Source organism: Anabrus simplex, chromosome 5, assembly GCF_040414725.1.
Source record: "Anabrus simplex isolate iqAnaSimp1 chromosome 5, ASM4041472v1, whole genome shotgun sequence".
NCBI lineage: Eukaryota > Metazoa > Arthropoda > Insecta > Orthoptera > Tettigoniidae > Anabrus > Anabrus simplex.
In genome coordinates, this window is record NC_090269.1 from 258,865,462 (window position 1) to 258,877,801 (window position 12,340).

Genomic DNA, 12,340 nt, shown 5'->3' on the forward strand with positions numbered 1-12,340 from the left:
ATCTCACTGTCCGCAAACCTGAAGATGGTTTTCCGTTGTTTCCCATTTTCACAGCAGGTAAATGCCCTATTTTCACAGCAGGTAAATGCCCGCGCTGTACTTTAATTAAGGCCACGGCCGCTATTTAAGCCGTAATGTTAAGCACTGGATATACTTAAGTTGTGTATAAATTTGTATATGATGATGCTAGATTTAGAATGTTGAACTAGTTTTATTTCTTGTAATATTTTCTTTGCATGGAACTGCTTGTTGTACTTTTCTTCTAGTAGTTTTGTTATTTTTGTTGCTGTTGTTGTTGGGTAATTATGTTTTAACTTTACTTTATTATCACAATTGCCACCGAGATATTTCCCAATTGCGATGTAATAATAATAATAATTATAATTATAATTATAATAATAATAATAATAATAATAATAATAATAATAATAATAATAATAATAATAATATTTGCTTTACGTCCCACTAACTACTTTTACGGTCTTCGGAGACGCCGAGGTGCCGGAATTTAGTCCCACAAGAGTTCTTTTACGTGCCAGTAAATCTACCGACACGAGGCTGTCGTATTTGAGCACCTTCAAATACCACCGGACTGAGCCAGGATCGAACCTGCCAAGTTGGGGTTAGAAAATTGTGATGTATTTGTTCGTAATAATAATAATAATAATAATAATAATAATAATAATAATAATAATAATAATAATAATGAAATGAAATGAAATGAAATGTTGTATGGCTTTTAGTGCCAGGAGTGTCCGAGGACATGTGCGGCTCGCCAGGTGCAGGTATTTTTATTCGACACCCGTAGGCGACCTGCGCGTCGTGATGAGGATGAAATGATGAAGACAACACATAGGCTACACCCAGCCCCCATGCCAGCGAAATTAACCAATGATGGTTAAAATTCCCGACCTTGCCGGGAATGGAACCCAGGACCCCTGTGACCAAAGGCCAGCACGCTAACCATTTAGCCATGGAGCCGGACATAATAATAATAATAATAATAATAATAATAATAATAATAATAATAATAATAATAATAATAATAATAATAATAATAATAATATCCTAGCCCTTGTCCATCCTTCCGTCGCCGAAAACCTTCGATGTGTTTTTGCAACGTTAAACAATTAGCACATTTGGTTGGCGTCAGGAAGGACATCCGTTCGTGAAACTGGTCCACATCCATACAGGTGTCGATCGCAAGAATTTGGGAAAAAAGCCACAAAGGAGAATAAGGCCCAATCAGAATAACAAAAGTCAAGAATTACTGTAATTTAATTCCAAGCGTCTTTGCGTCTTTGCCAGATATTAATATTCGTTTTTACTGAGCTAGGGTGCGACTGAGGTAATACTTCAAGTGATATATCATCACGATTGAGGAAATATCACGTTAATCATGCAGCACAATGTGAGTACAGCTGGTGTCTGATCCTCGCTTTTGCAACACAACACTGAACCGGCTTGACTACAAATATCAGCGAACTTTCCGCGTTCCTGTCGGTATATACAGCAAGACAAACTTTTCTCACGCTGTACTGTTGAGAGTTATCCTCTTAGCGCAAGCCTGATTTAAGCTCTCGCATTGTTTTTGTACCGGGAGGTACACCCCATCGCCGCGCATTCAAATTCAGCGCCTAAATGAACTCCTCTATTGGTAAAACAGTGAAACTGAAACTACACCAACTTAGAACTTTACTCAGAAGATGTCACCACAAAAATATGATGTAATTTTGTTATTGTGAAGTTCCTTAAACTGACTGAATTTCTCCTGGTTTTGTTTGCCATTCACCAAGAAGTTTGGACTTTCTTCCATAGATGACACTACAAAAAACTATGATCATGTACCCTTGTGCAAAATGTAAGAAGTTATAATTTAAAGAAATTTTGTATTTCTAGGTTTGTGTAACTGATTGATGTTCATTTATTTTTGGGTTGGGTTGGGTTTTTCTTTCCGCCAGTTTTGAATCTAGCCAATCCCTAATTTCTGTAATTAATTTTCAACCTATCACAGGCTTCTTGTTCGATTTCGAGTGTTACTTTTGGATTTAACTAATAAAATTGAGAGGGCGTGGCTGGTTTAGTCGTGAAAGATGTCGAACTTCCCTGAGGGTTTATAAACTGCGGCTTTTCACATTTCTTGGCCAATTGATCGTCATCTTACTGAGTGTGTGTGTCAAAGCGGGAGGTGGGCGGCCTCTTTCGTCAGTTGCTAGAACATCTACAAGGTAATGGCCACATAACTTTATTCTTTCTTGCTACCTCCGCAGTTTAATCCGAGGGAAAGGTCCGAATCATTTACTATGTAACCTACTTTTCTAGAATGTAACTTATCCTTTAACTTCATTAAATCTTTAACGGTAGACCAGGGATAGAGAGGGATGTACCCTCTCGAGTTCCCTTTCATCTTGGTTTGAGGTGGCTACGTTTTCACAACCTTTCGTTTCTGTAATGTATTAAAGTTATTTCCATCCGTGCTACCTCAAGTAGTTTGGGAATAGCCTCCACTCAGTTTGTGTTCGGGCCGTTTATATAACCTGATCTTTTTCGTCAAGGCCCTGTAGGTTGGGTACTAGATACGCCTGTAAAACATTATCTTTCAATTTGTAAGTTGTGCCTTGATGGGCGAGTGACTAATTTTCTGATATTGCATTGAATAGGCTAGAAGATACTGAGAGCCTGTTTGCTCTTTTTCAAAGTTTTTGTAAGATTTAAGAGTGCCTCTGGAAGGCTAGATATTGTAATTTTGGGAGCAAGTGCTCTTGATTTAGGGGATTTCTGCCCTTGAATTAATGGTTCCCAAATTTTAACTTAAATTGTCTAAACTGAATCCGGTTATCTCCGGAATTGTAAAACTGGTGGCTTAAGGCCCAAAGTATTAAGGTTCTGAATATTGGATTTTCCCAATCTTGTTTAATGATTGCTACTTGTACCTGTAATATTGTCATGAAAAAATTGTTAAGTGTGAAGTTCTGAAAATATAACCTTCAGTTTAAGTTCTTTTTTTTTTTTTTTTTTTTTTTTTGCTATTTGTTTTACGTCGTACCGACACAGATAGGTCTTACGGCGACGATGGGACAGGAAAGGGCTAGGAGTGGGAAGGAAGCGGCCGTGGCCGTAATTATTAATTAAGGTACAGCCCCGGCATTTGCCTGGTGTGAAAATGGGAAACCACGGAAAACCATTTTCAGGACTGCCGACGGTGGGGTTCGAACCTACTATCTCCCGAATACTGGATACTGGCCGCACTTAAGCGACTGCAGCTATCGAGCTCGGTAGTTTAAGTTTTAAATTCAATTCTTGACATTGTAGTTAGACCCATTCACCCCGGCACCTCTGCGTTCCACAGATACCCCGGAACAGTTTTGTTGAGAGTTAAGCTAAGAAAGTGTTTTCTTTTATTTTTCTATTTTTACAATTTGCTTTAAGTAACACCCACACAGAAAGGCCTTATGCTGACGATGAGATAGCTAAGGGTGAGGAGTAGAAAAACATCTTTAGGGCTGCCGCCAGTGGGGTTCGAACCCTACATCTCTCGAATGCAAGCTGTTACCTAAGTGACCCAAACCGCGCGGCCACTTTGTAGCTAGAGAAATATATATATTGGGGGGGGGGGGGGGAATGTTACCGTGGTTTGGTGGATCAGCAGATGTGAAAGAAGGTGCCGGGATGAATGGGTCTAACTACAGAATCAAAGTTAATTTAACATTTCAACCAAAGGTTATATTTTTAAATGTTAACAATCAATCAACGACAAAACCTTAACAACATTTCGCTTTGTGAAATAACAATTTGGAAACAAGACTAGAAAGATCCAAGATTCCAGAACTTTAACACTCTCGGGCTACACGCCCCTAGTTTTACAAAAGCACAATTTGTTCAAAGGGGCAGAAAACCCCTACCACATGGAGCACTTGCTCCCAACTTTTAACCTCAAGCCTCCCAGAGGCATTCTTACAACACCAGAAAAGAGCAGACGCGCTCTCAGTTTTTCAAGCCTACTTAAGGCAATGTCAGACTTTACAATTAATTGCCATCAAGGCACAACTTACAACAATGACACGGGGGGTATCTAGTACCCAATCTACTGGGCCTTAGCAGGAAAAGAACAGGTTAAGTAAATGGCCCGGAATACCAAAAAGAATTGAGGCGTGTGCTTGCACTCCTAAATACACATTTTAAAACCTAAACGGCACTAGGCCGATGAAACAGGGGCTATTCCCAAACTATGAAGATGACTCGTATAAGGAAGAAATTTAAAACATAAAGGAAAAGAAGAAAATCAGTTACCAAAACGTAGTCACCTCAAACCAAAATGAATGGGAGCTCGAGAGGGTAAATCACTCTCTATCCCCGAATTACAGTTACAGATTAAAGTAAGATTTTACATAAGCCTGCAGAAAATTACATATTTGGGAAATGAGGTTACATTGTAAACGGTTTCGGAACTTTCCCGCGGGTTAAACTGCTGAGCTAGCAAAAAATAAAGATGTTAAATGGCTATTACCTTATTGAAGACCTGCTCTCGGATGAAAGAGGCGCTTCCCGCCTCCTGCTTTACGTCCACACACTTAGTTAGATGTTGATCGAGTGGCCAAGAGACGTGAAAATCCGCAGTTTATAAACCCTCGGGGAAAGTTCGAGACCTTTCATAAATAATAAAGCCACACCCTCTCACTTTTATTGGTTAGTTTAAAGTTACACACCAAAAGGAAGAAGAAGCCAGTGATTGGTTAGAAATTAATTACAGAAATTCTGGATTGGTTAAATTCAAAACTGGCAGAAAGAAATATAAATATTGCCAACCCACAACTGAATGAACGAAATTTAGTAAAGAACAAACTTATGAATACAAAATTTATTCAAATAAAGTTCCTTCACTTCGCACCAGGGTGCATGAACATAAGTTTTTTCGGCAGTGACATCTATGAGAGAATGTCCACACTTCTTGATAAATAGTAAACAAAAACAAGTCGAAATTCACACAGTGACATCTTCAGAGGAAAAATTGAAGTGGGTCCAGTTTCAAGTTCACTGTTTATCCTGTAGAGGAGTACTTTAAGGCGGAAGATTTAAACGTGCGGCGTAGAAGTGTACCACCCGGTACAGGGAACATTATTTTTTGTTTCACCGATTTATGGCGAGTATTACGTTACTCATGACTTAACTAACGAGTAACAGTTATATAGAAAATGGAAAGAGGAAAAAGATGAAGCAGGGGTCACTTCTAAAGAAGATTTTCGGAAATGCATTTTCTGTACAAAAAGTGAATACAGAAAAAAGTGAAATATTGTATTGCTGATGAGTCTAATATGTATTCTGCCAATAATGCACATGTTCCTCATGCATGCAATACACCTGAGGCATCAATATCTCAGATATCACATCAGAATTTCAGAGGCGATTCACTTCAATAGTTTCAGCTCTTATATTGAAAATCGTCGGCAACTTGCGGAAAATATACATTTCCTCCTCCTCAATCCTTTACGCTTGGCAGGTCATGGCGGTGTTAATGTTTTTACTGTCCTGATTTACTTCCTGCAAGTCCGGCGATCTGTCACTCTGTCACTCTCGTGGAAAAATTTCCCCACCATGGGCATCAGCTGGTCTATCCATCTGATTGAATGTGTTCCTCGTGGAATGTTGCCATTAACTTTCCCCTCCACTACAAGCTTCTCCGTGGTGCCTGTTCTTCGGGCGATGTTTCCGAAGTACCTGAGGTAAGGCTAGCCGATCCACTTGGGAAGCCTAGTCATTCCCGCAAGGACGTATTGGTTCGGTATTCAGTCCAAGAAATTGGAAGAATGCGTCGGTAAACCCACATCTCGAACTGTATATTTACCTGTCTGTCTGATTGTCCAAGTTTCACCTGCATAGGTTGCAGTGGGGTCTATGAGGAAGTGAGCTAGTTAGAGTTTTGTATTCTTTGTAACTATGCGGTTCTTCCATATCTTACTCAGTTTGGATAGTGGCCATGGCCATTACATCGAAACACCCTCCTGGAAGCAAAGTAAAATTTCTGGACAACCTTGAAACCAGCTACCTCCCCTACACTGAGTTGATTGGCTTTCTGTACGTCGACAATCATCACCTTTGTGTTTCTCCTAATGATTTCCAGGCCACATCCTCTTCTAGTCATTATAGGCTTATCCATTAGGACCTGTAGGCCCTGTGCACTAGCTGCCAGAATCAGCGTGTAGTCAGCGTACTTAAATGTTGCTCCCCGACAGAGGATACCTCCTTCCCAGTCCTCGAGCACTTTTCTCATTACATTTTATTTCTTTTTTTTTTTTTTTTTTTTTTTTTTTACAATTTGCTTTACGTGACACCGACACAGAAAGGTCTTATGGCGACGATGGGATAGGAAAGGCCTAGGAATAGGAAGGAAGCGGCCGTGACCTTAATTAAGGTACAGCCCCAGCATTTGCCTGGTGTGAACATGGGAAACCAAGGAAAGCCATCTTCAGGGCTGCCGACAGTGGGGTTCGAACCCACTATCTCCCGAATACTGGATACTGGCCACACTTAAGCGACTGCAGCTATCGAGCTGACGATGAGATAGAAAATGTGTGACGTGAAAATGGGAACTAACATTTATTTGGCTTAATGGAATTATTACTTGAAAACACCTATGAATATTTATTTATGTCTCTGGCATGTGTACTTGTGAAACGAGACGTTATCTATCGTTCATTGTTTGAAACTGTCATCTAGTTGTGGAATTTCCATGCACACTTAATTCAAAATATTTTTCCTATTGTTACGTATTTGCTGGATTAATCTGATTCGTTCGAGTTTGATCGACTGCCGTGCAGGCAGACGCAGTGTGCGACTTTGAATGCTGGGTACTGTGAGCTTCCGGTTTCTCTGCGGAGAGCGAGGCAGTCGGCCTGTTGCGTTGAAGCTTTCAACATGGCTGTGTTAAGGAGAACCTTTAAAGAGACATCTTTGCGTAACGGGAGCGGCTTTCTAATGGAGCCTGACTCTGGGGGATAATTTACTGAGCATTAGGGCTATGCCCTTTACTTTTTAAATATTTCTCAGTGTGCTCCAGCCTTAATTTCTTTTTTATTGGTGTAAAAAGAAAACCTGGTGTGTATATTTGCCGTTAACTAGATGGGAAGTGCAAAATGTGTTGTAAGTTGGATATCTTAACTTTACTCCAGTAAGTACTGAAAAGCATACATTTTTCTAGTGATCTCGTACAGCCAAGCAGCACATCTTCGGAACGTCTGTTTGTTAATCAAAAACTGTAAACGTCTGGTAACAAAATTTACTGTAACGGATAGGATTTAAATTTGTAAAAGTATGTAACAAAATTTTACGGGAACTTGGAATCGCTAGGTATGCATGTATGAGGCTGTAGTTCGTGGGTGTTGTTTAAACTTACTGTGTTGTGGTTCGTATCTTGTTTGCCTACCCATTCTTACTGATGTTTTTATTACTACTATCTCCGTCATGATTATTATTATTATTATTATTATTATTATTATTGTTATTATTATTTTTCTTTGTGTATTTTCCTCCCTAATTTTTCTTCATTATTTGGATTTGCCTTCCAACTGTGTTGCTTTTGCGTTTGCTGGCTGACCATTTGTACGAGATCGTTATTTGCATTGTCGGGACGTTAATTAAATGACACCTCATGTATACATCTTAGCGTTATCCAAAGCCCCCTCCATTCTAAATTATCTAAGCTGTTGGCGTACTGTTTAAAAATAGGTAAATGTAATTTCGTACTATAACCCATGGGAGTAATAATTAAAGTTGTTATTATTATGATTTTTAGTAAGGTCGAGTCTGTGAAATATTGAAATTTGCTGGTCGACATTTAATTTAATGTATGCCATTCTCTTAACGTTTACTTGTCACATACTACCCCATTGTTTGAGTTCCTTGTCTTTGTGGATTATTACGTAATGTCATCCCTTTCTTACCTTATCTGATGGACACGATGATTAAAATTTTGGTGGCTTTGATTATTATAATGCGATGATGGCTTGGCGTCGGTAAATGTCACTCCTGTTGTGTGCTTCCGTGTTCTGTTATTAAGTGGGAACGTATAGTGTATCTTTTCCATTGATATTTTTATTTTGTTGGGATAGTTTTCCTCCTTTGTTTATTATAATTTATTCTGGTTTCGTTAATTTATGTAGATTTCATTCGCGGTTGGAGCCACTGATTTATTAGCCTATTGTACGTGTGTTATCGTGTGTACTTTTTGCGTGTGTACTCTTATTTGTTAGTAGTGTAGCAAATTTCAATTTTAAACAGTATTTATATCGCGGGCCCGCATACTGATAATACGCTGACTATTTTATATTTTAAAAGAATTTCCATTAAATAATTAAGGTAATGTAATTGACTAATTTAATGTTATGTTTTCCAACTTAATTTTTGTGGAATCCTATGTTAATGTCAGCTTCATTTCATCTTAATTTAAATTTCAGTTTAAAATACTGTTTCTCCATTTTATTTTAATTGCGTTTTAATTTTTTTTAGAAAATGGAATATATATATATATTTAGCTGTTCTTACATTATTCTAATTTTCAAATTTTATTTACTAAGTAAATATTATTTATTTTAAATTTTATCTCGTGTGTTATTTAGTAGTTAGTAATATTGACCTGACAACCTGTCAACCGTTAATGATAAGATCCTGCCCTTTTTTCCTTCATGTTTTTGCCCTCCACGCTTCGTATTTTGTGCTACTGCCCTTACGGTAAGTACTGTGTTTTGTTTTCATTTGTTGTTTTGTGTACCTTTTGGTAAAGTTGCAAAATGGAAAAGTAGTAGACAACCATCTTCAGGGTTGAATAGGATGGATGAGAGAACACAGCCATGTCTTATACCACCTTCTGCTCAGAAGTTCATACACATCGCTTGGTTGGCCAGGGCAGTCGTCGTGTTTCTCCGATAAAGATTCCGCACAAATACAACCAGATGTATTGGGACCACCGTATCTAGAATAATGGTCCAGAGAGGTGTCCATTTCATGGAATCCAATGCGTTCGTGAAATCGACTAAGTAGAGAAATGTCGCACCACTGAACTCTCGCCTTTTCCACAATCTGCCGAATATTCAGAATTTGCTCCTGGTGGGCCTTGCTTTTCAGTAAAGCCACATGGCTCTTTAGCTATCTCTGGAAGTAGAAACTTTTTCAGCCTATCATGGAGGAGCATCTTGCTCGCATGAGGGATGACAGCTACTGTTCTGAAGCTGGAACATTTGTTCGGTGACCAATTAGTATTACACAGCTCCCGGATTTTGTATTATCCAACTTGAACCATGGATTTCAGTACCTGGGCAGTTATATGCCATCCATCCCGGGTGACTTCCTGGTTCTCGGCAAAACTGTTGGCCTTTTCAATCTCGGACTGCAAGATAATAATTTCCAGTTCGCAAGTTCCACCCAGGGGGTCGGCATGGCCTTGGTTATCCTTGAAAAAATCCATGCAGTACTCTCGCCATACTATCGCGATTCCCTGTGGGTCTGTGGTATTCATATCACACATATCCGTAATGATTTGGGTTTAGTGCTTTAATTCCCTGATCCAATACTTGACAGTCCTGAAGAGGTCGTGGGTTTAGTTTTAGATGGCATGGCACTCGAGCTTGGAACAAATGTTTCTCAGGAAGGTGTTTGTGTCCTGACTGCAGGGTCATTTGATCTTATGGTTGATCTGATGCAGTCGATACTTAACATTCACATCACTCAGTTTACTTTTAATACGACATCTTTCTTCTACTAATTGTAGAGTGTCATCTGTCATCCAGTGCTTCTTTTTATTAACTTGAATTGTTTCTGTTACCCAGTCCTTGATATTTTGTCGAAAGGAGTTTACACCCAGATCACTCGTTCGTAAGTTAGTCTTATCCACGAAATCTTGCTGACAAGCTCCTATGTTCCGCACTTCTGGTATCACCTGCCCTTCCATAAACCGTATACAAAATTATGTATTAAAAGACATGAATGCACATAGAAATGTAGGGGGAAAAGGTCAAAAGTAAGCATATAGAATTACGGAGAGCATGCCATGCTAGTTTAGGATGGCGGAATAAGATCTCAGGTGCCTTCAAGGGTCCTTCCTAGGATCACTATTAAGTATTAATCAGTTGAATGACATATGAAGCTCAAAAATTGTATAAATACCGATTACACGCAGGTGATATACAGATTCACTGCCATTTCTAATCGAGTTATATAGATATATCAATTATTGGAATAAACTCGGACCTACAGCGTTTTCATGACTAGCAAAAGCAGCCATATTGAATAATGCTGAAACAAAGATGAGAAAACCTAGGGTCACAGCATACCGTACATTCATGGAAGCTTATGATTTTGAGAGTATTAAAGCCCGTGTACTAGAAATTCATGATACGAGGGGGGATCAAGTATAAACGGGATTTTATTTGTTACTTATTTACTGAAAAACACAAAACTATTACAATTTATTTTTCCGCGTAGTTTCCTGCTTTGAAAATGAATTTGTCCCGGCGTATGGGCAGCTTTTTAATGCCCTCATCGTAAAAAGAACAGGGTCGTGTCACCAGCCCGTTGCGCACGAAGTCTTATACACTCTCGTCATCTTCAAATCGTTGCCCTCCTAGAGCTTCTTTAAGCGATCCGAAAAATGGAAATCGCAGGGCGATAAGTCTGGGCTCTAAGGAGGGTGATGAAGTGTAGTCCAGTACATTTCCTGTAGCTTGGAGACAGAGCTGCAGTATGGGGCCGCGCATTGTCGTGGAGAAAGATGCCCTGTCAAATCGGTTGGTCTCGTCTTCTGCGGTGATATGCAACCCTAGCCTTGTTACAAATCTCACAGTAGTAAGCAGCATTGATTGTGCGTCGCTCATTCAAAAAAATCAATCAGCAAAAAGCCTCGCCGATCGAAAAAACGGTTGCAAGAATCTTGCCAGCTGACAGTCGAGTCTTGGCTTTCACTGGTGCAGCCTCCCCTTTCCTCCGCCACTCCTTACTGACTTGTCTGGATGCGGGAGTGTAGTGGTGAACCCATGTTTCGTCGCAGGTGATGATCGGACTCAAACATGCATCACCTTCCGCAAACCTTGCTGTAAGCCTCTGACAGGCCTCCAAACGTCTCAACTTCGGATTTTCGGCCAAAGGGTGAGGGTCCCATCTGGAACACACTGTACGAAACTGTAGGTCGTTTGTGATGATTGCTTGACAGCCCCCATAACTGATTCCGACTTGTTCTGCAATTGCTGATACTCTCGCCCGTCGATCGTCATCAATAATGTCTTCAACCGCACGAATATTTTCGTCTGTAATGCTGGTCCGAGGACGGCGATCGTGTTGCTGATTTTCCACACGTTCTCGTCCTTCCTTGAACTTTTTATGCCAGGCAAACACACACACGTCCTTAACAATGTTTGATCACCGAACTGTGCAGTCAATCTCTAGCAAGTGCCCGCTGCTGTAACTGCTTCACGAGCAAAACATTTTATAATTATGCGTTGCTCAGTGGAGGGGTGCACCTGTTGCTACGACATCGTGAGCGTTACTGACCAAACGGCGGGAAATATCTAACAGCACGCTCTCCTCACTCCTAACGGTCCCGCCTAAGCATAGTAGGGTTGGGCAGACCGGAACATTCACTTGTTCCGCAACATTAGGAGCTTGAGGCGGAGTGTTTCGGTACAGAGTACCGGGACACGGGACACAGGACCGTAACTACGTCCTAGAGAGAACTTCGGGAAGCAACAGGACATGCTCCGCTTCAGCTGGAATGTGCCTGAACTGAACGTGCTGTGTCAAGGCCGCACTAGATAGATAAGTTGGCCTTGGCTGTGTGCGTGTCGATACCGGCTGTGCCCCGCCCTGTGCTGGAATGTCAACATTTTTTCATCCAGTTATATATTTAATTCCAAAGCGACGACCCATATTTTTCTTGGGCTTAAAAGTTTCCTTAAAGTCCAAATTCATTTTAACGTCAATCCCCGAGAAAGGGTTGAGGGAAATTTTAGAGATATTAATTACTCACAATACAGGCCAATACATTCAACTGGTGAAAATATTCGTGAATTGGTTACTTTTAATCACCTGCACTGCCATTGCAACCGTGTTATGTGTATTTTATATTGACCGGGAAACTCTTCACCTAAAAAGCAGCCTTTAAACGTGATTAGGGTGCGAATTTCAGTGTTCCGACTGTTTGTTCACGTTCCCTGCAGCTTTATGCTGGACCATGGCCATAACTACACACAGGCACACACCACACAGCACGTTCCGTACAGGCACATTCCCACTGGTGCGGAGCCTGTAATATTGCCTCTCGAAGTTCTCTACACTGCGCAGTTAACAGTCCCGCGTC

The 12,340-nt window shown here is 40.3% G+C and overlaps 1 protein-coding gene across 1 annotated transcript in view; it reads right to left on the minus strand.

Annotated features, from left to right (window-relative positions):
* Positions 1–12,340, minus strand: part of LOC136874821 (phenoloxidase-activating factor 2) — a 172,261-nt gene that overhangs the window by 100,107 nt on the left and 59,814 nt on the right. The window lies entirely within an intron of this gene.